General features: G+C 34.5%; 1 long non-coding RNA gene across 2 annotated transcripts; it reads left to right on the top strand.

Annotated features, from left to right (window-relative positions):
• Nucleotides 1-283: 283 nt before the first annotated feature.
• On the top strand, nt 284-12,327 carry LOC110007704 (uncharacterized). Of its 2 annotated transcripts, none has more exons than XR_016045290.1 (2): nt 284-680; nt 10,051-10,542. It is a non-coding gene; the product is annotated as an uncharacterized LOC110007704 (long non-coding RNA). The 2 variants fall into 2 exon arrangements; XR_016045289.1 differs by lacking the exon at nt 10,051-10,542 and adding an exon at nt 11,938-12,327 and having other exon boundaries at nt 298-680.
• The last annotated feature ends 8,667 nt before the right edge of the window (nt 12,328-20,994 follow it).

Here is a 20,994-nt window from a genome sequence, read left to right on the forward strand (position 1 = left end):
TTGAGGATATTTAACCATCAAAGCAACTTGAAATTTTTAAGGTGGGCTCTAATTTGATTCTTTAGAGCCTTGGCTCTATATAAACTTTTTCCTTCTATTTGGAAAAACGGGTAAAGACCTATCTTCTAAACCAAATAAAATAAAATTTAAGATCTAAAATGTATCCCTAGCAGGTGTATTGTTCAGGGGAGTAAATAGATAATTCGCACCCGCGGGAGTAATAAACATGAGGGAAATACATAGGAATGTTATATTTTCCCCACTTCTTTATGCCTTCTCTTACTTGGGCACCAGTTCAATACTCAGCAATAAATTTAATAAAATCACGATATAAAGATATGATCCTCTGCGCCGCTTCACCTTTCATGAACACCACAATTCCTAGTCTTCTGCAATCGTGCGCCACTCCTCTTTCCACAGTTTTTTCCTCTCCATTTTCATGGAAACCTCTCTCTCTTGGCTTTCCCACAGTCAGAGCGTCGCCATCGGTGGAAAAGAAGGCCACCTTTGCGAGCAGGCGCCCTGGATTTTACAGGGATTCAAATGCAGAGGACAACAAGTTCAGAGAAGCCACAACGTCGTGGTGGTCTCCTTCCTCTGATGATTTGGACTCGGATGATGAAGATGAAGAGGAGGATGATGTTTCTGAGCAGCCATGGGAGAGCTTTGGAATCATCAAGGCAAGATTGAAGTCTTGATTTTTTTTTATTTTTTTATCTGTTTATGATTTTTTATTTTCCATAGTTACAGGTTGACCTAGGGAATGATTTAGTTTAGAATTGGAATGACAAAGGTTCATGTTTGAATATCGTTGTCTTGATTTAGTTACTGAATGATTTTCACCTGCACAAATAAAAGACTCGGATAATCAGTGACTCTTAGTTTCGGAGGAAAGTCCTGGTATGGTATTGGAGAAGATCTCCTTCCTATTCCTTGAAGTCTGTGCACATTTTTCTTTATTTATTCTGAGTTGTTGAATCTAACTTTATATCTATTTTGTGAAATTGCTGTTGCAACCGAGGATGTTGATGGGATTTCTGTTGCAACAGAGGATTTTGATGGGAAAACTAATGAGGCAATGTATGTCTATTGTATGTTTAATTGTGTTTTAGATGGCTTAACCTTGAAGTAACTCATTAGTTTATCTATTTCAAGCTGGCTGAACTTTCTGTGCATGAAGCAAAAGCAGTCACATTTTGACATTTTCAGCCACTATAGACCATCTGAAAAGAAATATTTGTTTTGAGAAATTGCTACATTTGTTCTTTCCTGATTCAGAGGAATATGTTTATGTTAGTTTTTGTTACTAATTTCCGTAGTCATGTAGTTAATATTCATAAATACCTCCGTGTGGTGGTGATTTAAAATTACACCAACCCCCCCCCCCCCCCCCCCGCCCCACCCCATTCCCAAAAAAAAAAGAAAAAAAAAAGCCCCATCTTTTTGTTGGGTTGTCCTGGTGTAGATTTATTAAATTATGGAAAATGATTTGATAGGGCTGCGGCCCTATCAAAACAAGCAAAGCCTCATCTTATAATTCATTAAAAATTGCAATTCAAGCATTGAAGGGAAATTATCAATAATATATCTTAATTTTACTTTAATTGAAAAAAAACCCTCAACTTTCATAAACCCCGTCCACAACTTTTTTCCTCAATTTTGACATTTTTTTTTACCAAAATGACCTTCACAGTAGTCGTATTACCATAATCACTACCGCATTACGGTACTTTATGATAGGGCCTTCACAGTAATACGACTACCGTTTAGGCTATTTTGATTAAAAAAAAAAGTCAAAATTAAAGAAAAAGGGTGTGGACGAGGTTTATGAAAGTTGAGAGTTTTTTTTTCCAATTAGACAGAAATTAAGGCATGCTTTTGATAATTTCCTAACATTGAAAAACCTTTGCATTGATCATCTTTGCTTCAACATTATGTTTGTGAAAAAAAAAAGGATTTGAAGATCTAAAAATGGTGCATATTGCAACAAATTATCTAGGCCGTCCATTTCACCCTAAAATAAGTGTTAATAGATCCGCAAGATTTGTACCTTTTTTTAGTTTCAAATTTTTTTTTTTGATGTTGAAAATTGATTTTAGAGCCATCATGGAGATTTCCGTTGCCGAAAGTACTTCTAGACAAGGATTTGAGGCAAGTCTTTATTTTGTTTTCATAGAACCTGAGCTTTATAGAGACTTCATCCTGAAATTATATATGAGCGCATATATTATGCTCACACAGGAGCATATACTGTGCTTCTACTCCCTCGCTCAAAACACCTATTTAGGAGGTTTTTTTAGCCTAAAGTTTTGGGAACCACATAGGAAATACTAGATGATCATTTTTAAATAAAAAAAGAAAATTATGAGATTTGTTACACTTAGATCTAGCCCTCCAGAAATTGGATGGTCTCTATTTAATCTTGAGGCATTAATTTTTTCCACAGAGAGTTTATTTCAGATTTCTTTTTTTTTGCTGAGATTGTTCTATGGACTTTCAAGATCTGGAAAATTATCCCTAGAATGTGTTTTGCTTGAGGGAGTAAATGGATAGGATACTTCCATGGGGGTAGGAAATCTTTTGGCTTTATTTATTTATCATTCATCATCATCACTATCGTCTTCATCATCATCATCATCATCATCACTATCGTCGTCATCATCATCATCATCATCATCATCATCATCATCACTATCGTTATCATCATCATCATCATCATCATCATCACTATCGTCGTCTCATCATTATTATTATTATTAGGCATTTTTCTTTTTGATAATCTTGGCCTCATGTAGGATCCAAACTGTAAACTTGGAATTGAGATGATTAGCTTCTCAACCATAAGCTAGTTATTGGTTAGAACTCAACTTATTCTCCTTTTTTATTTGTTAAATATAGGTTTTGGCAGTCCCCTAATGATGTATTGATTTGACAAAGAATATATGCTGCATGCCTTAGATGCTTGTTGTCATGTTCATCACAATGATGTTTCACTCATTCTATGTAAATATAAGTTGTGGCTAACTGCCCAAACTCCAAAGGTGCACCTTATGCAAGAAACCTAGTGATTCATGCACCTTGCTCGTTTTTCTTTGAAGCATATACGCTTGTCTAACTTTGTCATCAACTGCCTAGTTTTCTTCTCTATATTTTGCTTTAGATTCCATTCGATTCCTTCCAATGTCTAGCGATTTTCTTTGATGTCCCTTCAAATGTGCCCTTTTGTATTAGTCATCTAGATCTAGCTTATAATTGATATTAAGCAACAATTAATATTAGTATTAAGTTATAGATACTTTCTGTACTATTCTTCACCTAGGGTTCTTTTTCTTTTGATGTTTGGCTATTTTTGAGAAGTTTCTTACCATGAATGCCTTAGGAGATGTGGTTGAAGACCCTAGATTTGTTCGTGGGCTGGGTGGTAAAAGAAATGAGATTGTCTACAGAGGGAGCATTTATCTTTTGTACATAGTGGTTACAATCATTCCCACTCATTAGATGTCAAATTGGATGGCTTAGGTTTAGTCATGAAGTCCAAGAATTTTTATTTTATTTTATTCAAGTTGTAGTAAACAAATATGACGGAAAGAGCATTTCTAGCAGCATTTTTTCCATGGCAGTGGACCTGTCTCTCTAATTTCTCATTTTTCTATTGCCTTGACTCTTACCATAACTCGATTCAAGCTGACAGTATTCTTTCTTGTTATTATAGAACCCTGACCTGGCTGATCCTTTGGAAGGCAGCCAATCTGGCCGTTTAGCTGAATGATACTGGAATCCATTAATCTGACTTTAGTATTGATTAAAAAAGATTAGTATGTCTGCGGGAACTATTCTTTTTTCTGCCTCAATTAGGAGAATTTGTCTACTTTGCTTTAGACAACATTGTCTGAGGTTATTGATGTGCTTCTGCAGATGCAGATCCTAAAGAAAGACTAATTAGTAAATCTCAAAGTGGGAATATGTACTTAACAAGCACATGCTATTTTGGATCCTTGTCAAGGTAAAAAAGGGGTGCAAACCTTATTCTGTTTTATGGAAACAGGAATAAAATATTAAATCTAGAATTTAGATTGTTTTTGATGTGGATTCATGAGCTTAAGGAATTCATCATTAGTTCATTACTGAGATCTTCTAAAAATGAGAATTCCCAAGCTGCTGACTGCTATTTATGTTCTGTGGTTAGTGTTGCAAATTTCAGCTGTCTCGTTGCCCAGGTAGTTGAGGGCCTTAGGTGTATCACCTTGGGGTAGGAGGATGCTTAGGGTAGCATGCCCTAAAGGCACCTGCCTTTTGGCCGGAGGCTAGTGACTTGGTGCCAGGCGGTCCTCTCGTTTGGCCTGGGCAGGCGCCTTGATGCCCCATGCCAAGGGCAGAAAATGGCCTTCAATGGGGGTGCATTTTCAGTCTTAAAAGTGAGGAAAAGGATTTGGGAAGCATTCTGCCCCCCAAAACTTTTCTTAGTTTTGAGAGAGAGAAACCAGATCAAGATAAGTTTTTTGAGATTTATTGAAGGTTGAAAAGAATTTCAGACCATCTACACGAAATCTTAAGGCATACAATCAGATTGTGTGCAAGACTTAAAGAGGGCAGATAATGTCTTTCAGCAACCAAAGCACACTGATTGGACCTAAATTTGATGAGGTTTCTGAAGATTAGTATATTTCAATTTTTGGTTTAGGGTTTGGTGATATTTTAAAATATTGGTTGTCGGGTTTTTTATTTTTATTTTTTAATTATTTATTGTGGGGTTTTTCCTTCAAGTTTGGTTTTGGAGTTTTGGCCTCTATTTGGAAGTGTTTTTCGGTTTAAGTTTATTGACATTTTTTTAAGACTGGGTTACATAGTTTTGCTAAAATATCAATAAACTCGTGTATTCTAGGATATCTTTGTTGCTTTCTTAATCCTTTAAATTTGTCTTAAGATCCAGTTTCAAAAAAAGAAAAATTTGTCACATGATTGAAAGGGCCAATAACACACACAAACACACCTTAAAGGGCCAATAACACACACAAACCCAACATCCTTGAGGCCCCAAACCTCTCTTCTCTCTATTCCGCAAAACCAAATCCAACTTTTTGAACACTGTTATGGCTACACACACACAAAAACAAGTTCAGTTAGGGGGGTTTGGTATCCAACCCAAACCCCAACATCCTTGAGGCCGCAAACCTCTCTTCTCTCTATTCAGCGCAGCCAAATACAACGTTTTTAACATTGTTATGGCCACACATGCACACGCAAACGCACACGCACTCACTTAGTCACTCATAAATGAAGTTCTACGATACTTCATTCATGGCTTATCAACATCCGAAGTCTAAAAATGTCACAACTGTTTGATAGTATCTGAATTTTAATAATTCTTTTTGCAAATCAGATTCATTTGAACATTGGGATGTGTGTACATCCAACCAACTCTCACCTATATTAAATATTAAAAAATAATTACCAAAAAATAAATGACAAAACTGCCCCCCAAATATTTGGATGTGTGTTTTAGTCTTCTTATCATTTGAATTTTTTACGTTTTATATAGCTGCGCCTTACTAAGGCACACACCCACAAAATTTGAGGTTAATAAGATTTGTAGATAAATTATTAAAATTTAAACAGTATGAGACAATTGTGACCATTTGATGATTTTGGATGGTGATGAGCCATAGGTGAAGTACTATAAAATTTCACTTATGAGTTTTTTTAAGTGTTATATATATATATATATATATATATATATATATATATATATATATATATATATATATATATATATATAGATAGATAGATAGGGAAATGATGGGATTAGCCCACTAGCTCATATGAACATATGAGCCCAACGTCCCAGATTGATTATGGGCCGATCTGACGATCACTGATGTCCGATAGTGTTTGAATTTTAGTTTTTTTTTTACAAATCCAAATCACTTGAAATTTTAGGCGTGTGTTCATCAAAAATAGGTGAATCTTCGAAAAATATCAAACAAATATTTTACATGAAATAAATTGTCCAAAATACTCTAAAAAAGATTCGGGGGGTATTTTGGTCATTTTATTTTTTGCGGATAATTTGTTTTATATTTTTATTAGTTGCGCCTCGATGAGAAGAACACACACCCAAATTTCAAGTGATTTGGATTTGTAGAAAAAACTATAAAATTCAAGTACTATCGGACATCCGTGATTGTCAAATCGGCTCAGATTCAATCAGAGCCGTTGGGCTCATATGTTCATATGAGCTAGTGGGCTAATCCCATCTTTTCCCATATATATATATATGTATATAGGCATGTGTTCTCATCAAGCCGCACCTAATAAAAATATAAAAAACATACTTCGTGAAAAAAATTGACCAAAATATCCCAACTTTTTTAGGGTATTTTGGTCAATTTATTTCATGTAAAATATTTTTTTGATATTTTTTGAAGATGCACCTATTTTTGATGTACACACGCTCCAAATTTCAAGTGATTTGTATTTGTAGAAAAAAATTAAAATTCAAACACTACCGGACATCCGTGATCGTCAGATCGGCCCAGATTCAATCTAGGTCATTGGGCTTATTTTTTCCTGTGAGCTAGTGGGTTCACCCTAACATCTTCTTATATATATATATATATATATATATATATATATATATATATATATATATATATATATATATATATATATATATATATATATAGAGAGAGAGAGAGAGAGAGAGAGAGAGAGAGTTAACAACCCCTCAAAATACAAAGGTTAATGTTAGGAGTTGTGATGGGTGTATTTATCAAAAATATCACTACTTTTTGTTTAAAAAAATATTTTAATAGGTAACTTAACCATTAAGCAAGGGAAAATTTGAAATTTTTACCAAAATACATTAGCATTTTGAAATTTACTGTTCTGGAACTTTATTTGTAGAGTGTTCTTGTCATTTAGTAAAAATTTCAACTTTACCTTTTATGGAGATGACATAAGTACCCTTTGTCTTGTAGTGATATTTACAAAATTACCCTTACTTAATGATGAAGATATCACAAAAAGTAACTTTTTAAAAAAAATACACCAGAAAATTAATAAATCCACCATTCACAACTCATTCTATCCTTAACCTTTGTAATTTGAAGGGTTGTGAACTTTAGATTATTCTCATTCTATTCTTAACCTTTGTAATTTGAAGGGTTGTGAACTTTAGATTATTCCTATATATATATATATATATATATATATATATATATATATATATGGTTATTTTAGATCCACCATCCTAATAGTGATTTTAGAAAACTCGGCTCCAAAATTTTGGACCATGAGTTGGCCTTAGAATAATTTTAATTGTATGAATCTATTCCATTTCACCATATAAGAATAGGGGATAGGTTGTAATTTCAATAGAAGGTGCCTCTCCTCCAATGGAGCCCCCGCTGTCCCCCTTTCTCATTCTCACTCTCCCCAAAGAACTCCCAACAACTCCCTTTTTTAATCCCCAGAATCTCTCTCTCTCTCTCTCTCTAACCCCCAAAATCTCTCTCAGTGAAGCTCCTAAATCCTCCTCAACCAAATCTCCCTCTTTTAGGCCCCAACCTTCCTCTCACTCTCTCTCTCCGTCGTTGCTCCCTTTGAAGTGTCAAGAACAATGGAATTTATGCATTCTAATCCCCCAATTTGCTTCATCACTTTTCTTTTGCATTTCGAGCATTGCATTTCTACTTATGCTATAGTTTTTTGTAAAAAATCAATGAAGAACCATCAGTGCTCTCTCTTTTTTATCCGTCTGAGAGCATGTACTGCTAAGGGAAGAAAGAGAAATAGAGTAAAATTAACAGAACATGGTCTTTCTCTTACTTCATATTTTCTATGGTTGTGTATTTGTGTTTTCCAGTTTGCTTCTGTAAATGAGAGAGAGACAGAGCACGACTGTGGTACTTGATCTGAGCTGAGGAGAGAGAGAGAGGAGGGATTATTGATACTTGGTCAGCCAGATTCTGAGAAAATCCATGAAGAGAGAGAGAAAGAGATAGAAATATCTAAGCAGGAGGAGCATTGGCTGTGAGGTCTTTCTATGGCATTGTGTAATCCCTCGTTTTATTTGTGATTTGGGGTAAAATTTGATGTTAGAGAGAGAGAGAGAGAGGGAGAGATCTCACTAGTAAGAAGATGATGAGAAACGTCAAGATATGAAGATGGGGAGAAGAGAAAGGCAAGTGATGTGGAGGGCTTTATAAATTTATCAAAATTAGGAGGGATTAATAGTTACATTTAATGCCCTTTTTTTATTCCATAAAAGGAATACATTCATGTACTTAAAATTAATCTAAGGGCAACTCACTGTCCAAAATTTTGGAGTAGAGTTTTCTAAATATACCATTGCAATGGTGAATTTTAGAATAACCCATACTATTCTAGAATTCACCATTGCAATGGTGATTTTGAGGTGGTGTCTGATTGACGACTTTTTCACCATCCAACCTTTTTTCAAATAATTTGGTTTATAGTTAGATCTTTTTTGGATGTTTCCTTCTTCATGTTTAGCTTTAATAAATGATCGGACCTTCCCTTCCTTGGTGCCTCTTCACCTGGGCATATATATACAGTTGGTTGAAACTAGGCTAAATTGAATTGGATTTTCTTTTATCTGGAGGATATTTTCTATTTGCTTTCCCATATGGCATGGTCATGTAGAATTTCCTACACTCGCATTTATATCATCCTAATTTGTGTCTATACCTCCTACGGCCATATGGCTTTGAGGGCAGGGCGGCAAAGCACTCTCAAACTTGTGCTTTGCAACAGTAAAAAACCCAGCCAATAATTTGACCTTGCTACCACTGGCTTTGCTCGTTGCTTGCCACTAAACTCTACAGTAGCTCTACTTATTCATTTCATTGAATGGACCAGCACTCTCTCTACTGCTCGGTCTGGTTGAATGCTCAAATCAAAAAGAAAAATTTATCATAAAAGAAAAGGAATAGAATGAAATGGAATGGTCCAGAATTCCTTCAATCATTCTATCTAGGTAGGTTAGAAGTCCACTATTGAATCCTTATGCCGAGATCACTCCCTTCAGGAAAAGCACATCATAGCTATTCCCCTTTTTGGTTCGAAATATTACCTAATTTACATTGAGAGTTTACGATGATAAGCGGTAAGAGCTCAAGTTCTTCTATTTAGGGCTCCGAAACTTATATGGCTTAAAGTCCAAACTTCGGAATGCTACTCCGAGATTGGTTACTGATTGTTGAGTTCAAGTTTCCACTTTCCACCAGTGCTGCTTGCAAGTTGAAATGTTTCAAGGGTGAAATGTTAGAAGAGTGTCACTTTTGAAGACATCCATTAAGTGAAATACTTATTGAATGATCAACTATTCTTGAGTGGTTGAAGCTTTAAGCATGAAGATCCCAAAAATATTCTCTCAATGAATCCACCCCTTAGGAGTAATTGTCCTTCTCTTCTCTTCAAGGAGTGACTTTGGGCCTATAAGTTGTTGGCTGTTTGGTCAAGCATGGTGGCTCAATATCATGAGTTAGCTTCATTTTGGTTTGAGATGATAATAAAGCTGGATCATAGTTATGGGAGCACCTTCCCTAGGGGTCAGTCATGCTCCAGGGCACTACTATGTTGTCCCCTAGCAGATCCTCTTTCGGAGCTCAGTCCTGTTTATATGGGATCTCTATCCCATTTAGCATGGGATGGTAATGAATAGTTGTCATTAGATATATGATTAGGCGACTTTATTTTTTAACTCATATATGATTCGATGAGTTTATTGTGGGATGCTCTTATTATGGAATATCCATGGTGCATGTGTACATGATACTAGACATTAATATTTGATGTGTGTCCCCCTCCCAACAACTATGTGCAGGATCCTCGCAAAAGTAGTTCAATAAAAAAAAATGAGTTGCTGCAAAAACTTTTTCCTTATGGATTAGGTTAGGTCTAACTAATCACGTTGTTGAGTTATCCCTAGAAAGATTGTGGTTACAGTGGAGTATTTGAAAGTTTAGTTTACAAGTCCTTTGAGGGTTATGTGAATGTTGAACTGAGTTTTGATTTCATCTGTAGCAGTAGCTTGGTGCTGTCTGGCCTCAAGGCTTCTTTCAAGAAGATGGGTTGTTCTTGTCCTATCCTGTACTTTGCAGGTTACCCTCTCCGGATTGCAACTTCTACAATAATGGAGGATCATTTCATATTTTCTAAAATAATGGAGGATCATTCCGTTCTTTCTAAAATAATGGAGGGCCATTCATCTTTCTTTCTAAAATAATGCAGGGTCATTCAATTTTCAGGGGATACAAATTTGCAACTCAACTCATTTTTAATCTCTTAAAGGACGTCTTTGTTGTGGAGATTAGAAATCTGAATGACTTAGCTACCCATTTAGCTACCTTTGGGCATATAGTGCCACTATTGCTCTTGGATTTTCTTTATGCTATGTGACTGCAGGTGTTGTCCTTCTTGATATTAATTATGTATTCAGAGTTGTCATGCATTGCAGATTCGACTTGTTAACACTTGCTACAGCAACGATTGATATAAAATTCTGTAATACGGTTTAGCTAGCCTTGGTGCATGGGATTTGCATTCCTAGGTGGTGATTTTTCTTGGTTAATGTGATTCTCTCTCAAATGATGAAAGAGACTGTTGGCTATTGAAATTATCATGCTATAGATTAATGTAGTAGTAAATGTGAAATTTGTACTATATCAGTATTAATTTTGACACTGTAGCTAATGTATACAAGTTAACATTTAATAATTGTAAAAAATGACCTGTATTATGTTGAACTAATTTTAGTTATTAGAGAAAAAAAGTTAACCATCATTAGTAGTAATCTTTATAAGGTGTCACTACAACAAAAGAAGTAATTAGATAGTACTTACAGTTTATACACTTTTGAATTCTGAAATCAATAAAGCATCCACAATTCTATTATCTTTCCCCTCTCCCTTGGACCAATAGGATTCTATTGGTAGCTAGTGATTCTGGTGGATGCCCAATGTAAATAGTCTAGGCCATAGTCCAAGCCAACTGGGTCTTTGCTCTTTATTTCGGAAAATTGTTAATCTCAAACTTGCTTCTTGCATTTTAATACACTTTTGATGGTTTTTTCCCTAATCAACCAACCCTCCACCATGGTCACTTTCGAACACGTTATGTTTTTGTTATGAGCTATCTTGAAAACAGAGTAACTAGCATCTCTCTCTCTCTCTCTCTCTCTCTCTCTCTCTCTCTCTCTTTGATTGGTGAGCCTGAGACACAGCGAGCTAGGGATTCGGCTACTTGCATTTGTTTGTAGCTTCAGAAACTAAACTTCATTTATTTGTCATTGCCATTGGTATCCCAATGGTAAGCTCCCAAAAAAATCAGCTGTTACTGGTTTTTATCATTAACAACGCATCTTTCTGGAAAGCTCTCTGAAGGTTTTTCAGCTTAGGGGGTGAGTTTATGATTTTCACTAACATTACAAACTTCCAGTAAATTTGCCAAATATAGGAAGTTAAATGTAAGGGAAAAATATGTTTTTTTAACTTTGAAATTAAATGAGGTGATAAGTGGATTTTATGTAACTGTTAACTTCCTCAAAAAAAAGAAGTAATTTTATGTAACCAAGGCTGAAAAATGATTAAATTTCAAGTAAGCAGGAGTAGATCAAGCTTATGCATTTAGGTAAGAGATTCATGCTTGTGGAGTTCCTACAATGGATAAGTTGCCTCCTATGGCATTCGACTAAGCAACATTTCTCGATCTTCTGTGCATATTTTTTGAAAACCATCTGTGTATTAAGTCTACATAGTTATGTTTTTATCAAGGTCAGTTGTATTAATTTCTTTGGGCATCAGAATAAGTTAGTTCGCACAGCCTACATGGGAAAAAGGCCTTTCGAGCGTCTAGAAGCAGTGCGCTACTTAGTTAAGTTGTGTCCGATGTTGACTCTTTTGCCATGTTTGATAGGTTGTCTTTGGAAATGCCGCCATGCCGCAATTTATCCAATGGCAACCTGCTTAGGTTACTTTTGCTATACTACAAGTGAGAGTCGACTTTGTGCTAGCTACAGACTTAGCTAGCATCGCATTGGACGGTGTGAGTGGCCAGGGGGTTCGCCTGGGTATCGTAGGGTAAATATGAATTACATTAATTCTACCTTTGTTCTGCGCAGGAAACTCATGGATTTGAGTTAGAGTAAGTATTGTAAGGATGATCACATGTGGTCCTTGGTTTGGTAAATGAGGGGCTTGTCTTTCTTGTCCATGCATATCAATGGCTCCTTGATTCTTGTCATTTGTTGGTGGTGGAGATTAACCAATTTTTAAACTTCAGATTTAATTTTATAACGTTAATTGCTGAAGTTTTGGGGGAGTAAATTGGGCAAACTCTCGAATATATTTTTTTTGAATTTCAATGCGTGTTGCCTATATGAATTGGTCTAAGAACGGTGAGGATCTTAAATTTTCCCTTAACTCGTCCCATGTTCGGGTAAAAGGGTTGAGTGGTATTAAGTAGGCAGCCAGTATAAAATTTTACCAAAAGTTATCGTAAATCTTGAACCTACAGTATCTGCTTATGCTAGGGTGGTCCCTTGAAGCGACACACTGTATCAAAACCCTGGTGCAGTGAGAAATGAGCGAGGGTTAGCTAGGGCATTTCCCATAAGCGACTGGCTGCAGTGTCGCCCAGGTGCGGTGAAAAATAGGCAAGGCTTACCGTGATAATTTGGATGAGCTCGGGTAAAGAAGTTAGTCCAAGATAATAGGATTTGTCTAGTCACATGGAATGTAGAAATGCTTACAAAGAAGAGTATGGAGTTAGTAGATACAAATGAGAGTAAACATAGCATGTCTACAGGAAACTAAATGAAAAGGAGAGAAAGCTAAAGAAATAGATGGATATAAACTTTGGTATACAAGAAAGGATAATAATAGAAATGGTGTAGGCGTAATAGTAGTCAAATATTTAAAAGATAAAGTAGTTAATGTCAAAAAGAATAGATGATAGGCTCCTATTAATTAAACTTATAATAGGGGAAGAGATAATAAACGTAATTAGTGTTTATGCACCACAAGTACGATTAGAGGATAGAATTAAGAGACAATTTTGAGAGGATGTGGATGGACTAGTCCAAGGCATACCATATGGAGAGAGAACGTTTTAGTAGGGGACTTAAATGACCATGTAGGGAAGGATAGTAGAGGATATGGTACATGGGGGATATGGGTTTGGGGAAAGAAATGAGATGGGTGAGGCTATTCTAGATTTTGCTATAGCCTATGACCTAGCAATAGCAAACACTTACTTTAAAAAATACGATGCACTTTAATAACCTATAAAAGTGAATCACGTAAAAGCCAGATACACTTCTTCTTAATTAAGAAGGTAGATCGACCATCATGTAAAGACTGCAAAGTTTTCACAAGAGTGAGTGACTACCCAACATAGGCTCATGGTTATAGAAGTCTTCATAAAGACATAGAAGAGAAGTGGTGAAAGTAATAAGTGTCCAAGAACTAGGTGGTGGAATTTAGAAAATGAGAAAATAGATTTATTTATGAAATAGAAATGATCAAAACTTAGAAGAATATAAAAATGTTAAGAAAAATACTAAACAAATAATAAGTACGGCTAAACTTAAGACATATGATAACCTATATAGTAAACTAAGAGCAAGAAAAAGTGACAGAGATGGCTTCAAGTTAACAAAAACGAGAGAAAAAAGTGAAGGGTTCTAGACACTTTTAATGCATTAAGAGTGATGATTAAAGAGTCTTGGTGAAGGATGAAGAGATTAACAAAAGGTGGAGAGTTGATTTTCAAAAATTATTAAATGACGAATATGATGGGAACATAGTGGTAGAAGGAACCATTGTTATAAATGAGGAGGAGGTCAGGATATTGGAAGTGAAAGAAGCTTTGAAAAGGAGGATAGGAAGGGCTTTAGGACCGAATGATATCCCGATAGAGGTTTAGAGGTGCATGGGGGAGATTGTCATTGACTGGTTGACGACACTGTTTAACAAGGTGTTGAGAACAAAGAAAATGGCAGACGAATGGAGGAAAAGTGTTGTGATACCTATTTACAAGAACAAAGGAGACATACAGAATTATGTAAATTATCGAGAGATCAAGCTTACGAGCCATACTATGAAGCTCTGAGAGAGAGTTGATTAAGCAACGACTAAGGCATGAAACAATTGTATCTGAAAACTAATTTGGTTTTATACTAGAGATGTCAACAACTAAGGCTATTTTCCTACTTAGGCAATTGATTGAGAAGTTTAAGGCGAAGGGGAAAGACCTCCACAACATGATCTTTATCGATGATTTAAATATTCAAGTAATATTTTAAAATTTATTTTTATTATTTTTAAATATATAAAATTTTATAAGACCCATTGTGCATATGGGCTACCATATTTTAGAAGGTGTCACGCCACTTTTAGAGGGAAGCCTATCGGGTCGACACTTTTTTAGAGGAGTTTTATCCCACGAGTGGACACTCCTATTTTTATGGTTTGAGTTGAAGTATTTTATTCATATTTGAGTGAATCTTTTAGAAAGCATATAAGGCTTTCAATATATTTGGATAAATCACAATATTTTAATTAGTTAATTTTTATTTAATAAGATAATGATTAAAGAAAGATGGGAATAATGGTTCGGCACATTCCGTATTGTTGATTGCACATCTATGGACTGAATGACTTATATCTTTCATCCCGTAATTTCGTGTGAAGCAAACAATGAAAAACCTAGATCCAATATTATATGGTCATATCTCTCTCATTTCTCTCACGCATCCCTCTCTCCCTATCCTATTTTAAAAGGGCCCCCCATCCTATTTTAAAGGGGAAGTACGCCCCTATTTTTTCTCTGTTTTATCTCTTTAAAAAAAAAAAAAAAGGGCATGCTCCTTTTCTCTCTCTCAATATTCTCTCCCTCATCTAAAAAATAAAAAGGTGCACGTGCCCATTCTCTCTCTTCAACTTCATCATTAAAAAAAGTTCACGCCCCATTTTGGTATGTCTAAGTGCTCAAGAAAATAGGGAAAGGAGAATTTTTGCCTTAGTATTTTTGGGGTTAATCTTAAATATCTTTTATGAACATACGGGTTCCATTGAAAAGCTTGATCGAAATTAGCTTTTCAAATTAAATGAAGACTATCGATCCCACGTCATCGGATGGATCTCTGGCATTCTTCTTTTGTTTTTTGCATATTTGATGTTTACATTCTCAAGCACAATATTTGTGATAATTTTTTTTTATTAAAAACAATTGATTTATTGACATCAAAGTTCTCTAGAACTTGGATTTGTAAATTTATATTTTATTTGAAGTAAGAGTTATTGTAATAAGACTACTTGCAAGTGATCTTTGTCAAAAGAAAAGAAATGAGAGGAAAAAAAAAAAAAAAATCTTCGACAAAATCGCATTGATAGAACTTTCAAGATACATAGAGACAATTCATTTAGATTGAGAAATTATAGGAGAAATTTAATTATTGGCATGAATAAATCCTCGGACCCTCCATTGTATCGGGTGACCGAGTATGCGATCCTATTGTGGAGACTTCCCAACAACACCAATAAAAAATAAAATACAAATAAGAGTTATGACATTCTGAATTCTTTGACATTTTCTTTTTCAAGAAAATAGATAAAATATAATTATTCATATATTTTAATAACTTTTATTTATGAATTTATGACTAAAAATTAATCTCCACAAATTTCTATCGGTAAATTCTCCTAATAGTTTTGCATTAAACCCTTTTATTAGTTTTTTCGTTATACCTCCCAAGGCATGCCCTTACACACAAATACGATACAGTTCTTGAATGGAAAATGTGACATATCATGGAAATTAACCATGATTTTGAGTCCCTGCTTATTTATTTTGTTTAATACGACTTTCTTTGTAATCTCTCCTGGTTTGAGGGTGTGGAATCTAGTGTCGAATCTAGAAGAAAGATGATTTGTGCCTTCTCCAAGTCTTTGGATAAATATGATTTCTTCTTACCAATTCCTAATAGGTATAGCTTGATTCATTATCTACTTTGATATGTATAAATTGACTGATTATGTACTTAGATGTGTAATCTTTGGTTATACTGTTTCAGGAGAAGGCCATCACTGTTATGATTATAAACTAGGAATCCCTTGCCATTTTCTTTCCTATGTGGGTTCTACATTTTAAACTTCAATTCAATCTATATGAATTGGTCTAAGAGGGGTGATGAACTTAAACTTCATTTAACCTGTCCCAAGCTCGGGTTAAGGAAGTGGATTGTATTAGGTAGGTAGCCAATGTAATACTTTGTAAAAACTTTTTATAAATATTGAATCTCCTACGTAAAATATTTGCATATATCAATGCTTCTCATTTTTTTGAAAGTCTCATGAACACTTTATTTTCTCTCCTTCATATTTCTATGTGAAAACCCATCTTCTCCTAAACTTGTGTGTAAGCACTCCCAAAAAATGTCATTCATATTTTTTTTCTTTTTTGGAAAAAGTTTAATGTAAAGTTGCAACCTTGAAATGTAGAATGAAATGTAGAATTAAGGTGTACCTAAAAAATCTATAGGACCTTTTGAATTTGGAAAGCCCTCTAATTGATCATCATGATATTGAGATGTATGAATAAGGAGAAAAAAAAAGAAAAAGATTTTGCGTCCCAAAAAATAGTGCATCTTGCGACACATTATCTGAACCGTCTATTTTCAAGATTATTATACGTTTAAGATCTACTTGATTTGAACTATTTTTGGAGTCTAAAATTTTATAATTAGAGATGAAAATGGATTCTCATGCCATCCAAAAAATTTTGATGCCAAAAGTGCATCTTGTGATAAATTTTGATGGTGCACATAACTTGGATAGTTTACGGTTGCAACCTTATGCAAACCACACTTTTTTTTTTTTTGGTTCTAACATCCTTAATTTAGTGCCTATAAGATCTTTTGTACATTTTGTATTTCTAAATTTAATCCTGTCATCTACATAGGGTTCCCTTGCTAGAAATACTAAGTATGGGTGAAACAAGGGCAATATGACAGTATTGTTGGAGGAATTTGGAAAAACAAATTAATGAGAGATCTTCCTGCTTTCAAACAAATTAATAAGTTAGATCGAGACAATATCTGCCCTATATTAATAACAGGTTTTCCAGGTAAATTTATCCTCAGGTCACTTGAAAACTTAAGATCAAACAATTATCTTGACAATTAAAATGCACGGTAACAACAAAATCTCAGAGCTTGTTTGAAAGGTCGTGATAACAAGTAAGAAAGTTGTGATTTGGGAGTGGAAAAGAGTTAATCGTTGATCAGCTATAACCATCATCGTATCTGGTTTTTTGACAGTCACAATGATTCAAAATGAACTATTGTAGAGCAAGAGTCACATTGATGTGCTGTCCATCCCATGATTCAATCATCATGGTGAAGTTGACAGCACATCAAGTCGCGAGTCAATGTACACAAGCTAGGGGCACCTCTGCGCTTGTTGCGAGCATACAAGGCGCACCTTAGATGTCCTTGGGCCCTTGCATATGCATACGTGAAATGTCCTTGGGCCATTGCATATGCATATGTGAACTTTTGCATAACACACTGTACATGCTCCACTACAGATTTCTCTACCTTTTGGTTTTTATGATACAATAAAAGAGGGTATTCATGTATTTAAGCATGAATTTCTCTTCTCTACTTTCCAATATCGGACTAATAAACGAAATATGTCTCTCTCTACTTAAATATAAAGTTTACAGTTTTAAAAGGATATTATTTTGAAATGACAGTTAGTATTTTTTTCAAAGAAAAAATATAACAAATTATTCTTCTTATTTTAGCATAGTATGAAAATATAGGCAACAAATATATTATTTACATACCATAAATTTATCTTTAAATTTGAACCTATGAAGTACAAAGTCCATCAAGATCCTAGTAGCATATTGTTTTGAATAACAGACCTTATCTAACTGATCAGTGGTACAATGCACAAAGAAATCATATGCCCATTGTCTTTTTACTGCCTGCATGTTGTAGGCCATGTACTTATATCCCAATTTCAAAAGTGCTTTAAAGGCAAGTATAATCTCATAGGAAGTGGCAGCAGGTCTACATATATATGGTGTGTTAATCAAGGCGACCTTGTATATAAATTTTACCTTGACTTATAAACAATCATTGCCATCATTAAGAGCTTAACTTATATTTCCATACATATAGGTCATTACCAAACTTATCGACCATAACACTTATCTAGAATGGGTGGTTATAATAAAATAGTTATTTTTTTAGTGAACAACTAACCACACTAACAACTTGTTACAAAAGACTAGGATGAATTCTAGTTGATGGCAACTACATTATGGACTTCAGCAGCCCATTCTCCTTAATATTTTACATATATCTTCTTATTGTCAAAGGATCGGCTAAATCTTCTTTTGACCTCACATATTCTAAGCTCACTATTCAATCTCCAATTCACTCTTTTATGGAGTTATGTGTTTGTGCAATATGAATATGTTTACTATTATATACATCATTGCATACTCTCGATATGATAACATAATTATTACAATTAGTTGTGATTGCTAGCATCAATTTTGGATAATTCTTTAATCATTTGACGTTTTTGCAAATCAAATCTAAAGCCATAAACTCCGACTCCATTGTTAAAATGTAGAATATATATTTGTTAAGTTGACAAATACGACACCATTCCTCTTAGTTAACATAATATTTTTCACATATAAAGCTATTGATGTAAGCAATTTCTAATAGGTTCGTTATTCATCATCATCATTATCGGAGCTTTTTTCCAACTATTTGGGGTTGGCTACATGAATCCTAAGCTGCCATTCTACTCTATCAATTGTCATACTTTCAATGAGGCTATAAGTCCCAATTTCTTTTCTCATTCCTTCTAACCATATCCTTTGGACCTACCTTTTTTCCTTTTTGAGCCTTCTACTTGAACTTACTCGCACCTCCTAATAGGTATCGTATTAGGTCTGCGCTGCACATGCCCAGACCCACTTAAGTCTACATTCTTTCATCTTATTGCTTATTGGAGAGCCATACCTAATCTCATGAATATAATCATTTTGAATTCTATTCCTTCTTGTTTTGCCACTCATCCATTTCATCATCATCATCATCTCAACCACACCTAATAGGCTCGTCATTGATGGATATATATTTGTATCATTAACACTTCGAAAGGCTCTTTTTTTCTTTTTGTTTTTAGGCAAGAAAATGGCAGTGCTCGGTCAATCAGTATTTGGAAGAAGCCTTGAAGCGTATGTTTTGAACTATAAGGAATTATGTATAGTTGACACTTCCAAAACGTTTTTTAATATAAAGGTATACCTTATAAAATTTCAAATATCAGGCAGTTATTGTTTTTTGAAGTTTGTATATTTAACAGCCGCTTTTATGAATTTTTAAATATATATGGTTTTGTTTTTAAAATTTTATGTTACATTATTTTAAGAAAAAAGTTTATACAAGGTTGCAATCTTAATAGGTAGAACTATGATATGCATCTCAAAAATCCATCGAAAAAGGTTATTTTAATGTTAAAAAACCCTGTAATTGATCATCTCGACATCAAAATGTATGACTATGAAAAATAAAAAGATTTTGAGTCTCAGAAATAGTACATATTACAACATATTATCTACACCGTCCATTTTCAAGATTTTCATATGTTTATAGATCTACTTGATTTTAACTATTTTTTAAATTTAAAATTTTATAATTAGATATAAAAATAGATTTTGAGATAATCCTATGAACATTTTACATCAAAATTATATATTATGATAAAATTTGAAGGTGGACCTTAGTTGGATTGTTTAAGGTTGCAACCTTATGCAAACCACACCCTTATTTTAATAGGTTGTGATAAGCTTAACTTAGTTTTAGGGCCTAAAGCCGAAGACTTTGTTCCTTTTAGGTTGAAGATGAGAGACAATGATAATATTCATCTGTATACCATTTCCTGTTGGAAAAGTTTTGGTTTTTGTATATTTTTCTTGCATGAATTTGAAAACCTATCTTATTTTCTCGATAATTAACCTAAACCATGGTTTAAAAAATTGGGTTAGGTAGCCAAACCAATTTATCCGAGACATGGAATTCTAGGAATTTGGTTCCTATCCGAGTATCACACAGTAATTTCACATTTTAAAATGTGTCAAATCTCAATTGTGACATTTAGGATGAATTAAATATTAATATTTTATTCAATTGAGTCAAAATATAAAAATATCGAACACATCGAAATTGTGGCTCCTCGAAATTCTAACTGTCGTAGCCCCAAACATCATGTTGTTGGTTGAGGAATATCCCCTCCTCCTAGTCAAAGTCTACAAATAAATAATTTAGAAACAAGTTTGAGGGTCCGTGACTTGACCTGATGAATCTACCAATATAATATAAAAAATATATATTTATTTTTGATGCAATGAGGTAATAAAGCTATTTAAAACTTCTATCTCTTGTTTTTAACCTAAATTTTTGGTCTTTCTAGCAAACTCCAATCACGTACCTCACTCTCTTTACCCACCAACTCAAACCCTTCCCTCTCATCTTTCTCTAACCCACGTCTCTCTCTCCCCCACCTCCTTAACCAACTTGATTCCCATTCCTTTCTTTCCTCTTTTCTGTGTCTCTACCCCTTGATTCCCATTCTTTTCTGTCCTCCTTTATGTGTCTCTACCCCTTTCAGATGAAAAATGTGCACCTGTAACAAAAGTTTGGGCGAATAATTGAGTTACGTCTTGAATGATGATGATGATGATAAATGACGGTTTTGGAGATAGAGAGACCCCAAATTGATCGTGAAAAGAGAAGATAGAAGATGGTGAGAACAATGAAGAGATCGGCGAGATCTCGTCTCTGTTCATTGAGAATGCTGAAGTGAATGAGGCGATTAAGATGTTGGCTGTGCAGTGGTGGGTTCCTTCTCGCCTCCTTCGGGGATCTTTTTGGGTTGGAGGATT

Source organism: Amborella trichopoda, chromosome 12, assembly GCF_054954075.1.
Source record: "Amborella trichopoda isolate Santa Cruz 75 chromosome 12, AtrichopodaSantaCruz75HAP2 v2.0, whole genome shotgun sequence".
Lineage (NCBI taxonomy): Eukaryota > Viridiplantae > Streptophyta > Magnoliopsida > Amborellales > Amborellaceae > Amborella > Amborella trichopoda.